Here is a 23,888-nt window from a genome sequence, read left to right as displayed (position 1 = left end):
GCAAAAAACTATCTATATTTTAGGGTTGTCAACGAGTACTCGAGTAGTCAAGTATTGCTCGGTAGTACTGACCATCGAACACCAAAAGGATACTCTACTTATCAGTTTCCTGTTAGAACACCCTTTTTATGTAAAATTAATTTTCCTGTGAATGCCCATCTGACAATTAAATAGTAATCAAAGATAATTCATAGTTAGAATACGTTTTGTTAAGCATGTTTGTGCTTAATTGTCATTTAAAATGGTCCCAAGAAGAAGTCGTCTATACACAAGGACAGTTTCCCTTAGCTAACATTTTAGTCAAAAATGTTGACCTTAGCCTATCCGCTATATCCGTGCAATTAAAGCAGACATTTTCGTCTGCAGGACTGTTTGTTCAAAAATTGTGAGCCAAGCTTTCCGAAATAGTTGGCAATAATATGACTTAATACACACAAATTTGTAGCACCCTCTTGTGGCCCCCAATGAATGTATAATCACACATTTTTTAAATGATCAAAGATTTTTCTTTATGGTTACCAAATACTGTTGTTTAATCTGGTTTGACTTTGACCCCACCATGCATACATTTTAAATTGGTTATTTCAATTAAACGTTCAAGCAATCTTTCTTAAATAACCACCACCCACTAAATTGTAATAAAAGTGCCGTCCTTCCTCCCCCCCCCCCCCCCCATACAATTAATTCTTGGGTTTTTTTGCCTAAAAAAGTGGATATACCTTATATCTAAATAAAGTATGTCCATCATTAAAATGGTCTGAATAAGCTGCTTTTTAGGCATCAATTATATTTTTGTAATCAATTGCATTGCACCAAGTAAATGCTAACACACAATGATAATGCACATGTACCAATACACCGTATTTCAGGTCATTTTTGCATCAAATTTTGTATGCAGTTTGGGCCTTTGAAAAGTTAAATAATCACTGCTTTTATTTTTTTCTCCTTTCATGGCCAAGTACAATCCATTTGAATGAACAAAAACATTGGGGTAGAATTATACACATGAGAATGCTAGCAATGCAATTTTCCATGTAATTAATATTTCCAAGGGACATAACTTTTTTTTAAATAGTTGATCGGCACTGATTTTCGAACTTGTCCTAGACATTTCTGATATAAACCTATGATATAAGTTCATAAAAATCTGACAAGAATTGTACATGTGATAGCGCTAACAAGACCTGACAGACAAACGGAAGTAGATGGACAGATGGACGCCCGATATTTCTATGTCCATTAATACAACCAATTTTTCAAAGTGTCATCTCTAATTAGTGAGCAAAAGAGCTACAATAAATTAAAAGAATATTTATTAAATTCAAGGTCAAACCCTTGAATTTAGGTTAATGGAATAGCTTCTGCAAGAGGAGCAAGGCAAAACTTGCATATTTTTTATGCCATGAAAGGGGGGGAATGAAGCCACCCCTGTATTTTTCTGATACAATATCCAGTAACTTTTAGAAATTATTTAGAAATAAACCATGAGCAACACAAAATTGAAAATGTATGTGGCTCTTACAAGGTGATGCCTTCAAACAGTTGTTGCTATTATTCACATGTCTCGAATGTGTCAAGCAATTTTTAATACCGTATTTTAGGAATTTTTTTTAATAACATTTTATACTTCATATCTTGCTGATCTGATTCATATCTTTTATATGTCAATGAAGGTGTTACCTAACACTATAGGGATATAACTCTGTAAAATCAGCTAAACATTTATTCTCGTTGTGTTGTTAAGGAAATATTTAGCTTCTCAATGATCAAAATTATTGTTTGTCAAACTGCTATGTAACCATTGCATTTTTCTGATAAAATGGTTGGTTCATTTTTTTAATTTTTTTATGTTTTTGTCAAAGAGTCAAAGTAAATTCTTTGTCAAAATTTTATGAAAATTAAACGAATCAAATTAATTTTAGTGAAGGTGTTGGGTATCACCATAAGGTGTATACTTAATATTTACATCTGTTTTGTTTACTTTAATTCCTGGTATCGTAAGTTTTGTCATTTTTAAGGTCTTTCCTCTACGCGAGGAAAGACCTTATTGTTTTTCTAATGTTTTTTTTTTCTTTTTCTTTTTTTTCTTCCAACATTTTCTTGACATGCCCGCATCTTGTTTATTTTGAAGTTATGAATACCAAAATAGTAACCATCGATAGACCTCATCATGAAGTATTACCAGATGACATTGTTAAGGATTTCATCATCCCCTTATAAATTATCTCCTTTTTATTGATTTTTTTTTCAACATAGCCCTCCCCTCGTTGTTTTTTAAGATATCATGACCTTATTTGGACAATAGGTACATCTCATCATGATGTATTACCATATGAGGCTGAATAGGATTTCATCTTCCCCTATGAGAGTTATATCCCCTTGAAACGATTTCTTTCCTTTGCATTTTTCTTAAAAAGTATTAGAGATAGAATTGATTTGAAAACGGCAACATGTGCAGGAACAGATAGCAATGTTAATGAACATATACAATTATTTTGTTATTAACCCTTATAAGGAGTTATTTCCCTTGATAAATTGTACACAATTTTAGAAACAATCTATTTCGAGAACGGGAAGTCGTAGAGACTTGGGACCTTCACCAATAATCTTTAATGCATGTGACCTTCAATATGCACCCAATGTCAAAGGTCACAGAGTGCAAAAAAAGTACGCTGCAATTTCAAACTTACATATTAGGAAAACGATAAGACTTTGCTGCCTACATACAGCGTATAAAATGTTCCTCTCGACGAGCTCTACATTTTATATAATTCGCCCAAAAATGTCCGACCGTCTGTTCAAAAGTTACAACGGGATGATTCTTATACATATAGTATTTTGTGTATATCTTTTTAAAGGTAACAGATATCAACCTACTACAAACTGCAAAGATGATCAGTAATTCAAGACCTTCAATTTGAGGTCAATGTCAGGTCATGATGAAATTTCACCTTGACCTTCACATTATACTATGACCTTGACCTTGTGATATTTGAAAGGTCAAGTGGTCCTGAGTTGAATGGTGATAGTCCCATGTCTCTACGATTTCCGGTTCTTAAGTTTTGTATTGCATCATATAGTTGATGGTTAATTGTGACCTTGGTGAACTTTGAAATTGTCCAAATTCTTTTTGTATAATGTTGTCATTTAACTGTATATCATTTACCATTTAACAGATTTGAGATATCTATTGTCGTTTTAGAGATAATGCAGTTTGAAATTTTGCAAGCGGCGGCATTTATTTCTGAATCAACAACAGTTTACCACTTAAAATGTTAAAGAAATTGAAGAGGTTCACATATTTATATGTTTGACCAAATACCAAAAACATTCCATGGAAAAAAACACCAAAAAATCGTTTTGAAATTTTCAAGTTTTGAATTGACTTTGTAAGTTTCATAACTTCTATTTATATCGTTGATATTGCATCATTTTTGACACTTTGTCAAATGGGGTCAACTGATATATCAAATTGAAGGTCTCAATAAACTCTGCTTAAAAATGAAAATTTTAAACCTCTTTTTCATCCCAGGGGGAAGGGTAGAGTCATTTAGTGCAAAAATTCAAATTTCTCAGATGGTAAGGTTGTCGCATATCAAATGAAAGAACATAAAGCATACATTTCAAATTTCAAATTGACATACCCGACAAATTGGTATGATGGGGTCATTGAGTGTAAAAATGAAAATAAATCTTTTACGATTGGGTTGTTGTTTATCAAATAAAAGGTCATGATGTGTACATTTGAAATATCAAATTCCCGACCTCCAAAAATTAGTTGGATGGGGTTATTAAGTGCAAAAATCAAACTTTCTAGAACATGGCGTTGTCGCATATCAAATTAAAGCTCATCTATACTGTGTTACATACATCATACTTCCGATCTCAAAAATGTAGGTTGATGAGGTTATTAAGTGTAAAAAGTGAAAAGTTTCAGAAGGTATGCTTGTCGTATATCAAACGAAAGGTCGTACAAAGTACATTACGAAAACATCACTTTTACAGGAAAGACTAGTATCACATTTCTTTGTTAATTCGTGTAGATTCAGAAGTAGTTCCCCAGCATGCTGTACAAAGACTCTTGGATGAAAATACTCCTCAATTCTAGTTGTGTTTTTACTTTTGAAATAGGTAAAAGAGTCTGAATCTAGACTGGTACTTTCAAAATTATCAGTTATGGAATGTATACTAGATAATGAAGAGTCTTTGTTCACCTAAAAATTAAATAAAAATGTGGTAACTATGAAATCTTAATTTCAAATTTCTAAACAAATGTAATTAATGAATAAGTTTGTGAAAAAATATCCAACTCCAGCCTATCTTTAAACCCTAAATTAAATAACTCACACTAAACGACCCAGAATTAAAATGCAGACTTAAAAGCCCATACTAAAATGTTGATCTTACATCATAGATAATTTCAATAAAAAATGTTTAAATTACGGCAGGTTAGTGAGAAAACAAATTACAGAAAAAATTATACACTGAAAACCATCCACAATAGGTAATTATACATTTGCCATTATGCCATTTAGCAAAATGAAAATAAGTATGTCAAAATGGGGCAGCTCTGATATACTGTCACCCATATGTCTGATACCTCATTAATCGTACACCCTAATTGTAATCTAACAGCACAACAGACCATCATTTATATTAAGATCAAGGATTTTAAAATAGTATGACATTTGAAACAGAATGCCCTCTCCATTGTCTTAACAGTCAACACAAGTTATCAAGTAAATGTGAATTTATGAGTTAGTGCTAAAATTGGATTTCATCCCCCTCTCAACACATAGTATGATAGAGACACTGACCTCATGTCAATGTGACTAAAAACAAATATAATTGGTGCCATTGCTAATATATCTAGAGGCTCTAAAGAGCCTGTGTCCTTCATTACCTAGGTCTATGTCAACAATGGACACTCTTCAACATTGTACACTATAATATAATTCATGACAAAAATCGTTTTGTTGATCTTCTATTGCTGATAATTTTTTTCTGTTTACATTTCATCTCTATATTCAATATTCAAAACACAAGAAAGGGTGAACAAAATTGTCATTTAAGTGCAAAAACTCCTATAAAGAGTCAACTCACAATTTCGGCATACTTTGACTTATTTGCAGATCTCTTCTTGCTTACCATTATTGCTATTTAACGTGTCTATCTATCTTTCATAGTTATCAATATATTAGACTAAAATCCAAAAAAACGGCAAAAATCATCATTTAAGAGCTCCCTCATGAAAAAATGGCGTCTGAATTCTGTCTGATCAGTATTCTTATTTTTTCTTATTTTTTTTTCTAATAATGTCTGAATGGCTAAAATAATGTACATTTACGAAAATGTCTGAATTTTTGCTGGATTTCTGACTTTTAAGGAAAAATTCAAAATTGTCATACGAACATTTAGACAAAAAACAGAATAGCATTCAGACAAAGATCAGAATAATGTAAGAATAATTTAAGTCATTAATTAGAATGAATTCAGAAAAATTCTGAACTTCAGAAAGATTAAGAAATAATCAGACAACATTCAGAAATATCAGGAAATATCCAGACAACATTTTGATGGATCCAGATGGATTCAGACAGATTCAGAATGATTCAGATATATTCAGAAAACATTCAGAATGATTCAAAATGTGGATATCCATACAAAACTTTAAAACTTATTACAACAGAAATTCCCCTAAAAACATAAAATGAAGTTCTTGAAGTTGAATGAAATCAATGTGCTTACAAATTAATGATGTTCAAATATCCATTGTCCATAGCCTCTAAACAATAATAAAAAAATCCACATTTTGAGGAAGTTTGTAAATTAATAGTTTCAATAACATAAAATTCAAACTAAATTTTCGATTCAATTTTATTATCTGATATGGATCTGTGATTGCCTATTCTGTTCATTTCCTGACTCTTGGAGTCTCTAGCTTTCTTTTCTGTATGAGTAAATTTCCTTCAAAATAGAATGGGATCATTTCACATGAAAAATTATTAGGTACAGGTATCTTGTGACCTGAGTAAATAAAAAAAACGATATGTATTTTATTAAAATATGGTTTGAATTGCACATATGGTAGCACTTAGAAGACCAGATCGACAGCAGCTCATTATTTCTATGTCTCCTAGCAATGCATCACACAGTAGCAAACAAAACATTTGAGTGGAACTTTGCTGACACCAACTATACAACATCCCGTACCAAGAAAATTCATAGTTGAGTTAACTTTAATTATAAATGGCCATATATCATCTATATCTAAGCAATTGGTCAATCCCATAAAAGAAATACATGTTTTTTATTAAGCACTTGGAAACCACTTTTTTGAACAAATTATGTCTTTATTTAAAATATTTGACCTTGACCTCAAAATTAGTTGTTGGGAATGCTTAAGGAATCTATAATCACATGGTATGCGATTTTTTATTTATAGTACAATGTTTTATCATGTATATGCAAATAATGAGGAAGTCATATATATTCTAGTGTTTTATATTGTCATCATGTGTAATGAATGTGTTGGCGTTATAGCTAATTTTAAGGTATTGACTTTGCTTGTTATTAAATTTAAAGGATGTATGGTGACCTATAGTTAGTATTGCACTCATCTACATTTGTAAGGCATTTATATAGTAGATAGTTGTCTCATTGGAAAACATTCCACACTTATAGCTTATTTTTATACTATCAAAACTAAAGCTTTTTTTACCAGATTTTGTATAAAAGTGACACCTAACATCCACGTATTCCAACATCAATCCGAATTCCGATAGCAAACAATCTTATTCGGAAGACTCCGTAGACATATTATAAGAACTTCATTGTAAATATTACAAAATATTGATCACATGATGCTAGTATTACTAGACTTGCAATTGCTGTACTTCAATCCGACACTAATTTAATGTTTCTGCGGTTTTTGTATTATATGCTAATGATAAATGTATAACATTTATGAAAGGGTTTAAGCATTTTATGCCCGCCATCATCAGGGATTTACCTATATCAATTTATGTTAATGTTGTCGTTGTCAATATGCCTGCAATATTTTTATGCTTTTTAAAAGCTATTATTGGTTATTATTTAAGTTGGAAATTGACCTTATCTAACACAACATCATTGTTACATTTATCGGCTTTCTTTGTGATTAATGATTCATTATTTTACAGAGAAAAAATGCCGAACCTCTGTGAAAGACTTAGATTGTTTCGAAATTTTCGAATTTGCATTGAAGATAGTTGACACCCTAACCCACTCTTAAAAATGTTCTACGGCAATATTTTTTTCCGCACTAGGTGCAACGGGAAGCTGGGTAGCTGATGTCTACTTGATAAAAAGTAAAGGGTGTTGTTCGGCTTAATTTGTTTTTTAAACTAGGTCCAAAGTTTGGGTCGGACATCCTATCCCACCCTTACAGAAAAGTTAATACAAAATGTTCTACGGCAATACTTTTGTCCGCTCTAGGTGCAAAGGGAAGCTGGGTAGCTGATGTCTACTTGATAAAAAATCCAGGGTGTTGTTCGGCTTAATTCTTTTTTCTTGGTCCAAAGTTGGTGTCGGAAACCCTATCCCATCCTTACAGAAAAAATAATAAAACATGTTGTATGGTAACACTTGTGTCTGCACTAGTTGCAAAGGGAAGCTGGGCAGATGATTTCTACTTGAGAAAAAAATCCAGGATGTTGTTCGGCTTAGTTTTGTTTTTATGTAGGTCCACAGTTTGGGTCTGACACCCTAACCCACCCTTACAGAATATTTATTAAAAATGTTCTACCGCAATACTTTTGTCTGCACTAGTTGCAAAAGGAAGCAAAGTAGCTAAGGTCTACTTGAGAAAAAAATCCAGGCTGTTGTTCTGATTTGTTATGTTTTATGTTTGTCCACAGTTGGGGTCTGACACCATAACCCACTCTTACAGAAAAGTTAATTAAAGAGGGAAATTGGGCAGCTGAGGTCTACTTGAGAAAAAATCCAGGGTGTTGTTCGGCTTAGTTTTGTTTGTAAGTAGGTCAACAGATGGGGTCAGACACCCTAACCCACTCTTACAGAAAAATTAATTAAAAATGTTCTACGACAATACTTTTGTCAGCACAAAGTGTAAAGGGAAGCTAAGTAACTGAGGTATACTTGAGAAAAAATCCAGGGTGTTGTTCGACTTATTTTTGTTCTTAAGTAGGTCCACAGTTGGGGTTGGACACCCTAACCCTATCTTACAGAAAGGTTTATTACAAATATTCGACGGCAATACTGTTGTACGCACTAGGTGCAAAAAGAAGCAGGGAAGCTGATGTCTACTTGATAAAAAAAAACGCAGGGTGTTGTTCGGCTCAATTTTTTTTTTGAAACTAAGTCCAAAGTTGGCGTCGGACACCCTATCCCACCCTTACAGAAAAGTTAATAAAAAATGTTCTACGGCATTACTTTTGTCTGCACTAGCTATCTGGGTGCAAAGGGAAGCTGAGCAGCTGAGGTCTACTTGAGAAAAAATCCAGGGTATTGTTCGGCTCAGTTTTGTTTTTAAGTAGGTCCACAATTGAGGTCGGACACCCTAACCCACCCTTACAGAAAAGTTTATTAAAAAGGTTCTACGACAATATTTTTGTCTGCACTAGGTGCAAAGGGAAGCTTAGTAACTGAGATATACTTGAGAAGAAATCCAGGGTCTTGGTCGGCTTATTTTGTTTTTAAGTAGGTCCACAGTTGGGGTCGGACACCCTAACCCTACCTTACAGAAAAGTTAATAACAAATGTTCTACGGCAAAACTTTTGTACGAACTAGGTCGAAAAGGAAGCAGGGTAGCTGATGTCTACTTGATAAAAGTCCAGGGTGTTGTTCGTCTTAATTTGTTTCTTAACTAGGTCCAAAGTTGTGGTCGGATATCCTATCCCACCCTTACAGAAAAGTTAATAAAAAATGTTCTACGGCAATACTTTTGTCCGCTCTAGGTGCAAAGGGAAGCTGGGTAGCTGATGTCTACTTGATAAAAAATCCAGGGTGTTGTTCGGCTTAATTCTTTTTTCTTGGTCCAAAGTTGGTGTCGGTAACCCTATCCCATCCTTACAGAAAAAATAATAAAACATGTTGTATGGTAACACTTGTGTCTGCACTAGTTGCAAAGGGAAGCTGGGCAGCTGAGGTCTACTTGAGAAAAAAATCAAGGGTGTTGTTCGGCTAAGTTTTGTTTTTAAGTAGGTCCATAGTTGGGGTCTGACACCATAACCCACTCTTACAGAAAAACTAATTAAGAATGTTCTACGGCAATACTTTTGTCTGCAATAGTTGCAAAAGGGAAGCTAAGTAACTGAGGTATACTTGAGAAAAAATCCAGGGTGTTGTTCGGCTTATTTTTGTTTTTCAGTAGGACCACAGTTGGGGTCGGACACCCTAATCCTACCTTACAGAAAAGTTAATTACAAATATTCTTCGGCAATACTTTTGTACGCACTAGGTGCAAGAGGAAGCAGGGAAGCTGATGTCTACTTGATAAAAAAAAAAATGCAGGGTGTTGTTCGGCTTAATTTTTTTTTTGGAACTAAGTCCAAAGTTGGTGTCGGACACCCTATCCCACCCTTACAGAAAAGTTAATAAAAAATGTTCTACGGCAATACTTTTGTCTGCACTAGCTATATAGGTGCAAAGGGAAGCTGAGCAGCTGAGGTCTACTTGAGAAAAAATCCAGGGTGTTGTTCGGCTTAGTTTTGTTTGTAAGTATGTCCACAATTGGTGTCGGACACCCTAACCCACCCTTACAGAAAAGTTTATTAAAAATGTTCTACGACAATACTTTTGTCTGCACTAGGTGCAAAGGGAAGCTAATTAACTGAGGTATACTTGAGAAAAATCCAGGGTCTTGGTCGGCTTAGTTTTGTTTTTAAGTAGGTTCACAGTTGGAGTCGGACACCCTAACCCTACCTCACAGAAAAGTTAACAACAAATGTTCTACGGCAATACTTTTGTACACACTAGGTCGAAATGGAATTAGGGTAGCTGATTTCAATTTGATAAAAAGTCCAGGGTGTTGTTCGGCTTAATTTGTTTTTTAACTAAATCCAAAGTTGGGGTCGGACATCCTATGCCACCCTTACAGAAAAGTTAATTTAAAATGTGCTACGGCAAGACTTTTGTCTGCACTAGTTGCAAAGGGAAGCTAACTAGCTGAGGTCTACTTGAGAAAAAATCCAGGGTGTTTTTCGGCTTAATTTTTTTTTTTGACTAGGTCCAAAGTTGGGGTCGCTCACCAACCCAACCCTCACTAAAATTTGTATTTAAAATGTTCTATGGCAACACTTTTGTCTTCACTAGTTACAAAGGGAAGCTGGGCAGTTGAGGTCTACTTGAGAACAAATCAAGGGTGTTGTTCGGCTAAGTTTTGTTTTTAAGTAGGTCCACAGTTGTGGTCGGACACCCTAACCCACCCTTACAGAAAAGTTAATAAAAAATGTTCTACGGCAATACTTTTGTACGCACTAGTTGCAAAGGGAAGCAAAGTAGCTAAGGTCTACTTGAGAAAAAATCCAGGGTGTTGTTCGGATTAGTTATGTGTTGATGTTGGTCCACAGTTTGGGGTCTGACACCATGACCCAATCTTACAGAAAAGTTAATTAAAAATGTTCTACGGCAATACTTTTGTCTGCACTAGTTGCAAAAGGGAAGCTAAGTAGCTGAGGTCTACTTGTGAAATAATCCAGGGTGTTGTTCGGCTTAGTTTTGTTTTTAAGTCGGTCAACAGTTGGGGTCGGACACCCTAACCCACCCTTACAGAAAAGTTAATTAAGCATGTTATACGGCAATACTTCTGTAAGCACTAGGTTCAAAGGGAAGCTTAGCAGCTGAGGTCTACTTGAGAAAAAATCCAGGGTGTTGTTCGGCTTAGTTTTGTTTGCAAGTATGTCCACAATTGATGTCGGACACCCTAACCCACCCTTACAGAAAAGTTTATTAAAAATGTCTACGACAATACTTTTGTCTGCACTAGGTGCAAAGGGAAGCAAATTAGCTAAGGTCTACTTGAGAAAAAATCCAGGGTGTTGTTCGGATTAGTTATGTGTTTATGTTGGTCCACAGTTGGGGTCTGACACCATAACCCACTCTTACAACAAAGTTAATTAAAAATTTTCTACGGCAATACTTTTGTCTGCACTAGTTGCAAAAGGGAAGCTAAGTAGCTGAGGTCTACTTGAGAAAAAATCCATGGTGTTGTTCGGCTTAGTTTTGTTTTTAAGTAGGTCAACAGTTGGGGTCGGACACCCTAACCTACCCTTACAGAAAAGTTAAGTAAACATTTTCTACGGCAATACTTGTGTAAGCACTAGGTGCAAAGGGAAGCTTGGCAGCTGAGGTCTACTTGAGAAAGAATCCATGGTGTTGTTCGGCTTAGTTTTGTTTGTAAGTATGTCCACAATTGAGTTCGGACACCCTAACCAACCCTTACAGAAAAGTTGATAAAAAATGTTCTACGGCAATACTTTTGTACGCACTAGTTGCAAAGGGAAGCAAAGTAGCTAAGGTCTACTTGAGAAAAAATCCAGGGTGTTGTTCGGATTAGTTATGTGTTGATGTTGGTCCACAGTTGGGGTCTGACACCATAACCCACTCTTACAGAAAAGTTAATTAAAAATTTTCTACGGCAATACTTTTGTCTGCACTAGTTGCAAAAGGGAAGCTAAGTAGCTGAGGTCTACTTGAGAAAAAATCCAGGGTGTTGTTCGGCTTAGTTTTGTTTGTAAGTATGTCCACAATTGATGTCGGACACCCTAACCCACCCTTACAGAAAAGTTTATTAAAAATGTCTACGACAATACTTTTGTCTGCACTAGGTGCAAAGGGAAGCAAAGTAGCTAAGGTCTACTTGAGAAAAAATCCAGGGTGTTGTTCGGATTAGTTATGTGTTTATGTTGGTCCACAGTTGGGTTTTTTTTTTTAACTATGTCCAAAGTTGGGTTCGGACACCCTATCCCACCCGTACAGAAAAGTTAATAAAAATTGCTCTCCGGCAATACTTTTGTCTGCACTATTTGCAAAAGGAAGCTAAGTAGCTGAGGCCTACTTGAGAAAAAATCCAGGGTGTTGTTCGGCTTAGTTTTGTTTTTAAGAAGTCCACAGTTTGTGTCGGACACCCTAACCTACCCTTTCAGAAAAGTTAATAAAAATTGTCCTACCGCAATAACTTTGTGTGCACTAGATGCAAAGGGAAGCTGGGTAGCTGATGTCTACTTGATAAGAAAATCCAGGCTGTTTTGCGGCTTAGTTTTGTTTTAAAGTATGTCCACAATTGGGGTCGGACACCCTACCCCAACCTTACAGAAAAGTTAATAAAAAAAAATGTTCTACGTTAATTCTTTATTCTTCACTAGTTGCAAAGAGAAGCTGGGTAGCTGAGATCTACTTAAGAAAAAATCCAGGGTGTTCTTCGGCTTAGTTTTTTGTTAAAGTAGGTCCAAAGTTGGGGTCGGACAACCTACCCGAACCTTACAGAAAAGTAAAAAAAATGTTCTACGGCAATATCTTTGTCTGCACTATGTGCAAAGGGAAGCTGGGTTGCTGAGATCTACTTGAGAAAAAATCCAGGATGTTCTTCGGCTTACTTTTTTGTTTAAAGAGGTCTAAAGTTTGGGTCGTACACCCTACCCCACCCTTTAAGAAAAGTTGATAAAAATATGTTGTTCAGAAAAACTTTTGTCCGCACTAGGTGGAAATGGAGCTGGATAGCTGAGGTCAACATGAGAAAAAATCCAGGGTGTTGTTCGGTTTAGTTTTGTTTGTAAGTATGTCCACAGTTGGGGTCGGACACCCTACCCCACCCTTACAGAAAAATTAATAAAAAATGTTCATCGGCATAAATTGTGTCTGCACTAGGTGCAAAGGAAAGCAGGTTAGCTGAGGTCTACTTGAGAAAAAATTCAGGGTGTTGTTCGGCTTAGTTTTGTTTTTAAGTAGGTTCACAGTTGGGGTCAGATACTCTACCCCAACCTTACAGAAAACATAATAAAAAATGTTCAACAGCAATACTTTTGTCAGCATTAGATGCAAAGGGAAGCTTAGTAGCTGATGTCTACTTGATACAAAATCCAGGGTGTTGTTCTGCTTAATTTTTTTTTTAACTAGATCCAAAGTTGGGCTCGGACACCCTACCCAACCCTTACTAAAAAGTTTATTTATAATGTTGTACGGAAAAACTTGTGTCTGCACTAGATGCAAAGGGAAGCCGGGTAGCTGAGGTCTCCTTGATAAAAAATCCCGGTTGTTTTTCGGCTTAGTTTTGTTTTTAAGTAGGTCCACAGTTGCGGTCGGACACCCCACCCCAACCTTACAGAAAACTTAATAAAACAAAATGTCCTACGGCGATACATTTATCTGCACTAGGTGCAAAGGGAAGCTGGGTAGCTGAGATCTACATGAGAAAAAATCCAGGGTGTTTTTCGGCTTAGTTTTGTATTTAAACTAGGTCCAAAGTTGGGGTCGGACACCCTATCACGCCCTTACAGAAAAATTAATAAAAAATGTTATACGGCAATACTTGTGTCTGCACTAGGTTAAAAATGGAAGCTGGGTAGCTGAGGTCTACTTGAGAAAAATCCCGGGTCTTGTTCGGCTTAGTTTTATTCAAAGTAGGTTCAAAGTTTGGGTCGGACACCCTTCTCCACCCTTACAAAAAAATTAATAAAAAATGTTCAACGGCAATACTTTTGTCTGCACTAGGTGCAAAGGGAAGCCCGGTAACCTAGATCTACTTGATAAAAAATCCAGCTTCATTTTGGAACATCAGTGATAAAAGCTTTTTAAAAAAGGGAGAAATAAAGTTCAATATAATACAGTTCATATTTTAATCAAATGTAACCTTTGGCAAGCATTTGCAAGGACAGAACTGTTCTTCAAATTTCAAAACAAATAAATCAAGAATTTCTACAATTAACCATTTGAGAAATCATAATTATACAAATCAATAAACTTACTGCAAAGGTTTAAATCCAACATGCTAGTACTTCATTTAATTGATTTTGTTTTACTTCAATAACGACCAGTATTACCTGTGTAACATGATACATTTGAATGACATAATGACAGTATGAAGACAAACCCCCTTTGCACTTTTTAGTTTTGCACTGTATGACACGAAAAGACTAAATCGCGAATATTTTCTTTAAAATATAATCTATAATAATATTTCATTGATGTAAAATATAGTTATGGTTAAAATTGACAAAGTGATCATCCGTACATTTACAACTTAGTAACGTCTTTTCCGAAGCAATAAGGAAATTCACATCTATAAATGAACGCATTACATATTCTATACGAAGAAAATAGCAAAACATAACGACATGAAGCTTAAATGAGACTGTTCAAACTAATCAATGGATTTTTATCAAGTGCATTTTATTTACAATATAAATAAAAATAAGCCCGCCGACTTTCCAGTGTGTAATTTTTAGATGCACAATCTAATCTTGTGGAGATATAGCTTGTTCTTACTCATAATTCTTCATGTAATATACACGTTTTTTTTTTAGGATATACACAAAACAGCGGTAACTATTAATTAATTCGTATTCTTCCATTAACATTCAATGAATTGTTATTGGTAACATATTATGATAGTAATTATACTTCAATATCATTCGGTTATAGCCCTTATATAGAAATATTTTAATCGCATGTATTGTTTACAGAGAATTTCCGTTATCAACGCAGAGAAACACGTTCGGTATTTTTATATACTTTTGAAAAGACAGACACTTAACATATTTTTCTTCAGTACTCAATAAATCACCCCGACAAAATAGTAAATTGATTGTAATATCGACATTAAAAACACTTGTAATTGTATTTGACAATAGATTTCTAGGTGATGAAAAATTAATACAATAAATTAAAAAGTGGTCGATATTTTCATTGATTAAACCACAGGAACAATTAATACTTTGTATCAAACTTGATTTGATAAAGTCAGAATGCAGAACGCTTCATCTGTTGTAAAACACGAAAATGGTCTTCCTTGAAAAAAATCGCGGAGATTTTTTTGTTTCTATAATATAGTTTATGCAACTTTCGTTTTAACAAAACAATTAAGCAATAGGTCTAACACTTCTGTCCAAAGGATTCCACAATGTAATGGATGATGAAAAAGACTGGAGTAGTTGATGAATGGTTTACGGGAATTGTGGTATTCTGATTGTTACTCAAATTATTATAATTAATATCTGATACAAAATTCGGAACCAAATAATCTGGAGCTTGGTTATTTAATCTTATAAAAAAAGCTAGTGTTTTAACCTCCCATCTTCCGTTATTTTTTTTTCAAATTACGCCTCATTAAAGATACTGTTCCCACTATCGTTATTTGTTGATCCCGTAACTATTCGAGCAGCCTCGATATGGTTACTCTCCAATCGATCATAATTTACTTTCTCATTGTTATCCCTAACTTGTGATAAATACACCAGAATTGGACAAATACAAGTGATGTAATTATTCTCCAAATATTCCCTTCTTACAATGTCTAAGTGTAAATTTCCTTTTTTGTAAAATATTAAGCTACTTTGAAGTTTTTTTTCCCTCAGTTTATCATCATGATTACCCCATTCAAAATCATTACTAAATATGACACCGAGATACTTATGCGTCTGAACTGTTTCTAATGTAACATCCTCAAAAGAAAAAGAAAAATTACTTTGTATAGTATCTCATATTGAATATCATAACTATTAATAATTCTGTTATATTTGGATAAACTTTACCAGCCTTCTTTTTGACCACTTCCTTAAACAATAACAAAATATTAAATTCATTAGGTACAGTAAGATCTATAGGCGTATTATATGTAAAAAGCCTCTCGCCTCCAGAGTCACCATCAACTCAATGTCAAATCAAACCATATCATTAATATATTTTAAACATCATAACGGCCCTTACACCGAATACTGAGGCACAAATGTGTTTTACTTTTGAAAACATAGTTGTTAATATATTAAATCAAGCCTGTAATGAGAGGGTAATGATTTGTCATCACTTTTGAAAAAGGGAATAACATATGCAAAGTTCTATTGATCGGGAAATAGTTATTTTATAGTAATATTTTATTTCTAACAAAAAGTGACATTTTGTTGCTTACAATCTCTTGTCTCACACTCTCATTTGCATCTAGCTTGAACACAAACACATTTAAATCGTGGTCCCCTGCAATAAGTAGTGAAAGAAAACAACATAGCGATCTTTAAATTTAGGTAAATATTTGCTAGCTTGATCAAATTGAACACTTCTTTTAGGCACAATCAAAACTCCCTAGAGACGCCGAAAGGCACTTGTTATTGACTTGAAAAGCACGAACATTTTATGGAAACATTTAATAGTATTACATTGTAAGTAAACATGACACAATAAATACATTGTTATGTAATTATCATTCCAGTCTACAGGAATAACTGAAAATCAAGGGAAATAACACACTTCATACGAATAAAATTTGATACATCATTACGTGTGCTTTACACCAATAATTTGACCGTTAATTATAAGCTGGTCATTAGAATATGCAAATAACAGACAAACATGTCTTAAGAAAATCATGAATAATTATATTTTAATGCACACTAGCAAATCACATATCATTGCTATTTAAACTGAGACGGCAAATTAGGGGTTTATAAAAAGTTCTGAATAACTGGTAAGCATTTTGTTTTATTAATCAAGCGCTATATTGTTTATTAGGGGTATTTATGCAAGTGACATAACAGGCAGAATGTTGAAAATATGCTGTTGCTATGGTCTTGAAATTATATAAGAAATGCTTGGTTAATGATCTTTTCGGCTCGATATTTCGAGTTAAACCTTGAGGCAACTGTTTCTCCATGCAACACTACCACCTGTTCTTAGCATTATTTTGATCGGTAGTTATTTAATGACATCGTATTACGTGTGATGTCACAATGTTTCCTTAAAATCCTCATGTGCATTTCTCACTGATAAATGGTTTTCAATGACATACATTAATGTTATGTAAAAGGACAAGTTTGAAAATCTGCACTTCATTGCACTTTATTTATATGATAACAATGACATTCACAGTAGTTTAGAGTGGTTTGACAGGGCCTGTGCATGGTAGTTTGAGGTTATCATCAGATGGTTTGTCCATATTATGACTAGTGAAGGTATACTGAAAGACATTAATTATACGTACACATTGTGTTCAGAATAGATAAGTTTAGCAATAAAAGGGACATTGCCTTATAGTTCTGAAACAACTTTATTTTTTTCAGAAATGGACAAAAATACACAGATTTGAGACGAAATCCGTCAAGATTTGGTTGTTGAAAATTGTGATACATTTCCAGAAGTGAAAATATATTAAAATTGACGGGTACAACAAATATTAACTAGAAACATGTTTTTTTGTTATACACATTAAGGTTGTTTTGTTGCTCATGCTAAAGCCAATATAATTGATAGGGTCATACTCATAAATTAACTGTTAACAAAACTATGAATTTCTGAAATACTAAGGTTTAACGACCTCAGGAATATATTACCTTAGCTGTATTTGGCAAAACGTTTAGGAATTCTTGGTCCTAAATGCTGTTCAACTTCGTACTTTATTTGGTCTTCCTATTTTTTTTTTATTCGAGCGTCACTGATCAGTCTCTTGTAGACGAAACTCGCGTCTGGCGCAAATACAAAATTTCAATCATGGTATCTATGAGTTTATTGGTGAGTATAAATTCTCAACTACTGAAACAGAAATTTGATGTATAAATATCATTAATTATCTAGTTTGAATAGCGGCAAAACAATTATTTTTATTTTTTGTAAACGAATGACCTCACTTTATAATTTATGTTGAAATGTTTTGATTATTGGGTAATGTATTTGACACACAGCTCGGCAGCGAACCCCTACGTTATGGTCGTTGACAGTATAACCACGGTCTGCTTTTACAGTCACTGTAGTAGAATTCGCTGCATTAAAACACATTTCGTTTTAAAAATTGTATCTGTCACTACAGATTAACACTATCAGGGTTTGATACTTCACCTGTGTTCCCACATGGATCCAAATTGTTTTGATGTTATCTTCAGTTACCACAATATGTGGTAGTCATTTATATGTATTTGATAGTACGGTTGCCATAATCAGATATATGCCGGTAACCTCATATTTTCAAATATAACAGTCACAGTTACATTGCCAGCGATATGTGGCAAATACATACATGTATATTGATATTACTTATATACAATATGGATCAATTTAAATACTACTACTTATATACAATATGTATGAATTTAAAATAATATTACCAATATAGACTATGAGTTGTATACCTAAAACGACAAAGTTATTTTTCATTTTCCTGTAGATATTATGAAAACCGTTTTTTTTTTCAAAAGTGATTATTTTCGAAGGGTTATATATTTCGCAGTGGTGTTTTGCCATGGCTTTGTTTGGACTTTTTTGTTTACTTTTTTGTTTTGTATGTGTGTCCCTAATATGTTATTAACTGTGCATTTGCATTCAGGTATCGCAGATCAAATTTACTCGTTCATAGTGTGTAAATTTACATTTTTTGATTGAGTTAAGCCTTCCAATTGATATTTTATCGTGTGGTTTTCTATGTTGTGATGTTATGCTATTGTTTCAGAAAAAGGCCGAAGGTTTGGTACCATTAAAACGTTTAATCCCGATGCAAATGTTTGCACCTGTCCTAAGGCAGGAATCTGATGTGCAGTAGTTGTCGTTTGTTTATGTAATTTATACGTGTTTCTCGTTTCTCGTTTTTTCATATAGATAAGACCGTTGGTTTTCCCGTTTGAATGGTTTTACACAAGTAATTGTGTTGCCCTATATAGCTTTTTGTTCGGTGTGAGCCAAGGCTCCGTGTTGAAGGCCGTACATTGACCTATAATGGTTTGCTTGTATAAATTGTTATTTGGATGGAGAGTTGTCTCATTGGCACTCACACCACATCTTCCTATATCTCTATATTGTGGCCAAATACTGCCAATTTGATGTTGGGTTTTAACAAGCATCGGGGATAATATCTTGTGTAAATATCCGTAGTAAATAAAAAATTAATCTTGGCTATCTAAAAAAAAACTGTCATCAAATAACGAACGGTAAGCCTGTTTTACCAAAGTACATATCTAGTTCTTGATAAAAAGTCAGAGAACCAGATAAAAACACGATAAAACGAGTTGTAAAACAGCCAAAGTGAAATAAAATTTGATGGGTCCTGTGTTAGATAAGCAATATATTGCATGGACTTTTACATATTCAAATTAGGCCTTAAGTTGAAATGTGGAAGAGGCATGAGTATTTACTCTCTATTGATCGCACGGCCTTGAATACAAAATGAATTGCTAATTTCATTCTTAAAATGTCAGTGTTATATTAGATTTGTTATTCTCTGTTCAATGACATTGTTCTGTTTACTTTTTCTCTAAAATTCTTCATTTAACAAAAAACGTCATACATATGTTTGCATAAAGTAAAGAAGCAAAAATACTGCACTCCAAGGAAAGTTCAAAACGAAAGTCTTTTACCAAATGGTAAAATCATAAGCTCAAATTCATCAAACGAATGAAAAACAACTGTCAAATTGTTGCAGACTGGTAACAAGTATATGACGAACAACTGAATACGAAGCCGTCAAAGAATTTCCATTTTTACATAGGTATCATCTTGACATCGTATAAAAGAGGCAAATGATACCAAAGGGACATTCAAACTCATGAGTCGAAAATAAACTGACAACGCCATAGATTAAAACGAAAAAGACAAACAGACAAACAACTGTACGCAAATCACAACATAGAAAACTTCAGACCAAGCAACATGAATTTACGACATCCTTTCCTATTTGTTTTCCATGGGGGATTTCATATGGCAAATAGATATTTCAGTATAGTTTAATTTTTCGAAGTTGATATAAATTTTCCTCCATTTAGTAATCCATAGATCAAAGAAGACGAATTAGTCAGTCCAAAAAATGTATAAATATTTATTATCAGTTCAATATATTATAAAAGTAATCCTGCTGGGGTTTAATTTATGTTTACCTGTTTAGTACGACATTACATGAAGTGGGTTCGTTTTGGCTTTCATACGAATCTCTCGCTATTTGACATATTTGACTAACAATTACATATTTCAATTTCAAATTTTTATCTTATGTTGACGACAATGTGGCTAAACTTTATGTGGAAATAAAAGAAAGAAAATATATGTTATGCTCAAAAGAATGATAGTTCAAATAAGTCTAACAACTGTGTAATAGTCTCGAAAATAACCCTTTCACCCCGGTACAAGTGAGATGCAAACATTTAATTAAAGTTGTTTAGTAAATTTATCACCTTGGCGAATCAGGCTGTTAGATCACGAAGGCAGGTATCCATTTCGATTGATACAAAGGGTGTAAATGTACTGTAGAGATATCTTAAATTTCAAGTTGCGGACATGTTATATGAGTTGTTAAATGCTAGTTCTTTTTTCGACAGGTTAATCTTATCATTATTCTTTAGAAGTGTAATAAAAAGTTATGTACATTTCGCTTCAAAATAAATAGTATCTTTATTAGTACGTCTATTAAGTCAAACAAAATGAATGAACACAATTATCGTTCCTGTTAGCTTTATAAAATATATCACCGTGCAAAAGATCACTCAATGTCAAATTTATACAGATGAATCCCACTTCCAAAATCAGTCTCTTTTTGTGTGGAAACCTTTTATAAATTATGGTATTAATTTTACAAAGTTGTATAAATAACGAAATCTTAAATGGACATTGGTATCAAAACCAACATTGATATCAATAATAGGTCAGGCGATGTGCATCCGTTTAACATGTTTAAATTGTATATTTAGGCCAATCTGAAAAAAGAAAATAAAAGACAATGTATTTTGGGCTCATATGGTTGATATGTATAATAATGTTTGCAACTGTAATGTCTCCTAAAGAAATGTATTTTGAATTATTCGAAGATTTTCTATAATGTAGAATTGTTGTATTGGTAAGTCAATGGGATATATGTAGTGATTTTTGTGTATTTCTGGTTAGAAAAAGCTCGTTTTTATTAACAACGTAAATTTAAAAACGAGTTAACGACTTTCTCTTTTATATGATACACTTAAACAAAGTTAATACCTATATAACCTACTTCAATTACGTTAACACGGTCAAAATGGAAATTTCTAATGTCAAACCGAGTAAATGCGCGTTTACTCTGTGTCCGTTTAGTTAGTAGTAAACGGGCGTTTACTTCAGATTTCACAAGTTTATTTTTACGTGCACTTAAAAGTAAAGGGGCGTTAACTACAGATTTCACAAGTGTGTGTATTCATGCACTTGAAAGTAAACGCGCGTTTACATGTTTACTTTTCGCGTTAACTGATTGTGTACATTAAGAAATAAACTTTGTGTTCATTTGTACATTTTATTTTATTAAAACGGCTTTTATCTTAATATTATACGTATATGTGTTTCAAACCAGAACAATTCAAAAACACTTTTAATTCGAAATATGAACTTTTATTAATTACAAAAAATCAGTCCCAATAACATGAATAACTTTACTGAATAGCAGATTTTCTATATTTTCTTTTTTTTTGTACAAATGTCGAGGCGGCTAGACAGGTTATCCAACACATCGGAGAACTATTTTTATATGACGGGATATAAACATCATGGTTTACGTTGCTTCGTTCCCCATTTTTAGCAATCTCTTCCTAAATAAAACTCTATACAATCAATGCAAGGATTTTAATTGTAATTAACCTTGTTTGCCTTTGATCTACATCATTTAAGATTCTGTTTTGAAAAATGTTCAAACAAAAATTGTACAGTGTGTGTATAGGGATATTATTAAGGTGTTGTATAAGTATGTACATGTGTACCATCTCGTCAATGTATACACACTTATCCATAACGATAATAAGTGATAACTGGACGTCCGAAAATATACTCGTTCTGAACATGAATGAAACATGTGCCCCTGGACGTTACACTACAAACAAAATCAGTCAACCGACATAATATATTTACAGTACACTAATCCAAGAAGAGAACTTCTCTTACTTTTTCACTCGGCTATTCATAATAAAATACATGAATCAGTCATATCAGTGTTTGGTGATGCCATTAAAGAGCTTTGTTTTAAATTGGTGGTGGGTACGACATACAGTGTTAATATCCTTTATACCAGTATCTTGAAAAATTGATTTATAGGCGTAATTATACTGGTTTGTGCATCGATTATATTCACTGTAATTTATTCCTGCACATGCAAACAGTTGCTGATAGTAAAAGTTGTTTATCCGTGCTATATTACAAAAGTAGTGGTACTCCAGATAGTAGAGGAAATAATAAAGAAGAAGAAGAATACAAACCATCCCAAAATACTGACTTTAGTGACTGTTCATTATTTTGGATACAGAGAGGGAATGATGGCACTCTAAATTGATGTGGACAGCATTTTGTAGTCATTGTGTTCAAATATTGCTGTCATCTTTATTATACAATCCGTCCTGACATAGGAATATTACTATATTACTGATTAACGATGAAACCATATATTTCGGGACTGTTTCTAGATGACAATACGGTATGTTTTTTTTCACTTTTGAAGGCCGTAAGGTTGCATATAATTGCTTCAATTCACTTCATTTGAACGTTGGTGGAAAGTTGTCTCATTGGCAATCACACCATATCTCCGTATTTTATATAGAGAAAATATTTGTTTTATGACCACACATATCGGTTATCCAATATATAGGAGTACATCTGAGCCGCTGCTTTCAAGTCTTGTGTCAGAACAAACTTTTAGTTTAACCCCAGTGTAAAGTGCTGTCTGTTATGTTTGATGATCGCGTTAATTTGTAGCAGAACTGTGTTCTAACATTTATAGTATACATGTACAGTCTCTTATAAAAACCGTATAAATGCATAGTGATTTTATTGTTGTTACGATGACTGATATCGGAGGAATGCGTTTTATTATATAATCAAAAACTATATTTACCTGTATTATAACATGTATGGGGCAAATGAAATGTTTTATTTTGGCGCAAACGAAATATAGTTTCTGGCGCAAATGAAATGCCAATTGGCGCAAAATCATAGGACCGCGTGATATACGTGTCACGACAGTCAACAAGAAATAATAATAAGCAATTAATAATCTTCTTGTATTTTTTTTATTATACATTATCTGACAAATTTCTTTTATACTTCCAACTAATCTTTTGTTTTAACGATGACAAATTCTAATCTCCCATTTTGGGTATTCAATTCTTTTTTTTTTCAGTTTGTTTTAAGCATTTAAGCAAGATATTAAAGATCCATATTTTTTTTATTTAGATAAAGCACATTTATATAGGATATATATTATAGAATTCGTCTAAACAACAGCCCAACAATGTTAGATCTGTAAATTTGCAAAAGCCTTGCACTATGCCCGGGATTCAAACTCATGCTATTGAGATATCGTGGCACCAAATCGCCTTGCACTATGCCCGACGCGCTAGACCACTCAACCACCTAGGCTCTATAAAGTTTTCGGTGGCAGTGTGTTACCTTTCCTTGACAGTTTTTATCTAGCGTCGTAACACAGTATATGATGTATTAGGCATGAAGATAGAATTGTAACATGATCAGCTGAATTATCTTTTGTAAAGTACGTCTGAACCAGTGACGACTCGACAACAATTTTGTTTTCCATCGGATCACCAGCAGTGATGTTGATACAAGGCTGAAAATACATTATATGTATTATATAATTCGTCTAAACAACAGCCCAACAATGTTAGGTCTGTAAATTTGCGGAAGTATGTATATAATGCATATTCCAAGTGTATAATACATAAAAACATGACAAACAATGTAA

General features: G+C 33.7%; 1 protein-coding gene across 3 annotated transcripts in view; it reads right to left on the bottom strand.

Moving 5' to 3' along the window:
- Positions 1-23,888, bottom strand: part of LOC139528569 (uncharacterized) — a 234,754-nt gene that overhangs the window by 39,199 nt on the left and 171,667 nt on the right. For 2 of the 3 annotated variants that reach the window (XR_011665638.1, XM_071324604.1), the window contains exon 1: positions 13,966-14,034. The exons of the other annotated variant lie outside the window; for it this stretch is intronic. The gene's annotated coding sequence lies outside the window, so the exon portion shown is untranslated. Of the gene's footprint in view, positions 1-13,965; positions 14,035-23,888 lie in introns of those variants that run through there. 3 annotated transcript variants of the gene reach the window in all.

The sequence above is a fragment of the Mytilus edulis genome, chromosome 1 (assembly GCF_963676685.1).
Source record: "Mytilus edulis chromosome 1, xbMytEdul2.2, whole genome shotgun sequence".
Taxonomy (NCBI): domain Eukaryota; kingdom Metazoa; phylum Mollusca; class Bivalvia; order Mytilida; family Mytilidae; genus Mytilus; species Mytilus edulis.
This window is presented reverse-complemented; position numbering and strand designations above follow the sequence as displayed.